This window comes from Camellia sinensis, chromosome 5, assembly GCF_055761805.1.
Source record: "Camellia sinensis isolate YWXY chromosome 5, ASM5576180v1, whole genome shotgun sequence".
In the NCBI taxonomy this organism is placed as follows: Eukaryota; Viridiplantae; Streptophyta; class Magnoliopsida; order Ericales; family Theaceae; genus Camellia; species Camellia sinensis.
In genome coordinates, this window is record NC_138965.1 from 180,819,019 (window position 1) to 180,821,573 (window position 2,555).

The following is a 2,555-nucleotide window of genomic DNA, read 5'->3' on the forward strand; positions in this document are numbered from 1 at the left end:
TTCCGCCTCAACAATCCAAGGCGCCCACTCCCATTAATGTATCGGATTCTCCCTTTGAGTTCGAGGTAGACCCCATGACGTTAAAAATGCACAAGCTTGAAAAGCTGTTCAAGAAATCTCAAGGTGCGAAGTCCATTCCGGACATTGGAGATGGATACATCGACACAGCTGTGACGATGCCAGATCGGTTTAAGATGCCCCAAATTGATCGTTTTGACGGGTCTGAGGATCCCATGGTACACCTGCGACTATTCTCAAATGTCTTAAGGCCAATGGGCCTCACTAGATTGCATAAACTATCTTTATTCGGCCGGACCTTGTCAGGTGTGGCGTCCGCATGGTATGCCAAATTGGAGGATGACGTCAAGAAAAATTGGGACGAGATGGCTGAGGCCTTCATCCTGCAGTACTCGTATAACACACAAATCGAGATCACGACCCGGGATCTCGAGACAACGAGGCAAGAACCCAAGGAAAGCTTCTCAGAGTTTGTAACTAGATGGCGGGCTAAGGCTTCAATGATGACCTTGAGACCCACAGACAAAGACCAGATTCGGATGATTGTGCGCAATCTTCAGCCGAAGCTAATGCAAAAGATGATTGTAGTCCCCTTTCCCACCTTTGCTGATCTGCATGAAATGGGGGTGCAGATCGAGGATGCCTTGAGACAAGGTTGGATCGATAATGATCGGGAGCAACCCCGCAGAAATTTCAATCGTAGTACTAATGCAGGCCCGAGTGGCGCTACGACTGCCAGGACCTCCGAAGTGAGTATGGTCACCACTAACCCTTCCCCAAGAAATACGGCAACCACACCATTCTCCGGTGCGTCCGGAAGCAACTCACAAACAGCCAAATACCCTCCCAGAAACACCAGAACCTTCGCTCCACTTTATATGCCCCTGTCCAAAGCTTTGGGGGTTTTGATCAGAAAAGGGCATCTGAAGCCCCTAGAGCCGCGGCCCTTACCTGAAAGACTGCCTGCCACCCACAACCCGGCCAAGTATTGTGCGTTCCACCAGCAGCACGGTCATGACACCGACCTGTGCTTTCGTTTACGTCATGAAATTCAAGATCTCATTGATAATGGGGTGATTTTACCTCCTGAGAAACCCAATGTTACCACAAATCCTCTCCCCACACATAACCAAGTTCCACCACCCAAAAGAATCAACTTCATCTACACTAGGGTCGCATCCTACGATCCTAGTATCTACATCACATCCTCCTACCTGCCTAAACCTAAAGTTTTCCTCCCTGATTGCACCGATTTGTGCATGACGGACGTCTCCATAACCCAACCCAAGCCAGTGGTGGTGACCATCGAGAACAGGAAAGAGGTTGTCAAACCGAAGTCTGCGGAGTCTGAGAATGATGTTGGGAATGCTTACAGTCCGAGTGACTACATTTCACCAGTGGGCCAGAATAGACCAAATGTCGAATTTCCAGTCGAGGGAGAGCTGTGTGTAATCCGAGGGGACAATACAGGACAGGGAATGGATGATTTGACGGCCGTGGAAAAGGATGTTGTCAAGTTCCAATTTCATGATGACCAAGACTTAATGCGCCAGCCACTCTCGTGTTATCAGTGTGGTCAGCCAGGGCATATGAAGAGGTATTGCCCGCAGTTGGGTGGCACACCTGGTGCATCTGGTTTGAGGCAGACTCAGGGTCAACAGCCAGCTCAGTCGGGTCAGGCCTCGAGGGCCAATCAGGGGGCTTCATCGTCTCAGTCGGTGCAGCAATCTTATGCTCCTAGGGGTGAGCAGGTTGATCAGAGGTCATCTGGACGCGTGTATGCTGTTACCGCGCAGGATCTTGTACCGGCTCCATCTGTTGTGAGAGGTACTTTCTTGTTTTGCAACTCGGTTGCTAATGTGTTGATTGATACGGGTGTATCTCATTCCTTTGTGTCTGCTGCATTTGCATCTGTTTTGGAGTTGGAGTTAGCACAGTTAACATCTCCTATTTGTGTAGTGTCGCCTCTTGGGGGTGAATTGATTTTGAAACACGGTGTTAGGGGTTGTGATATAGAGGTTGATTACCATAGAATCCCATTTTCCTTTGTAGTTATGCCTATGAGAGGTTTCGATGTTATTTTGGGTATGGACTGGTTATCGTCATACCGGGCAGTTATTGATTGCTACCGCCAGAGAGTCACTTGTTGTACCATGAATGGTGAGTGTTTTCATTTTCTGGGGGACCGTGTTGGTAGTGTTTTGCCACCGGGGTATGTTCCGCGAGGACGGAGTGAGCTTAGTGGTCTACTTGCTAACCTTTCAATTAGTGAGGACGGTGAGACTCAGATTGTGTTGCCAAGGGTGGTGTGTGAGTACTCGGATGTTTTTCCCGAGGATCTTGTTGGTTTGCCACCGCATCGAGAGATTGAATTCTCTATTGACTTAGTGCCCGACACGGCGCCGATTTCTATGGCACCTTATCGTTTTGCCCCAGCTGAGTTAGTTGAGTTGAAGATCCAACTCCAGGAGTTGCTAGATAAAGGCTTTATACGTCCTAGTGTTTCGCCTTGGGGAGCACTGGCCCTCTTTGTTAAA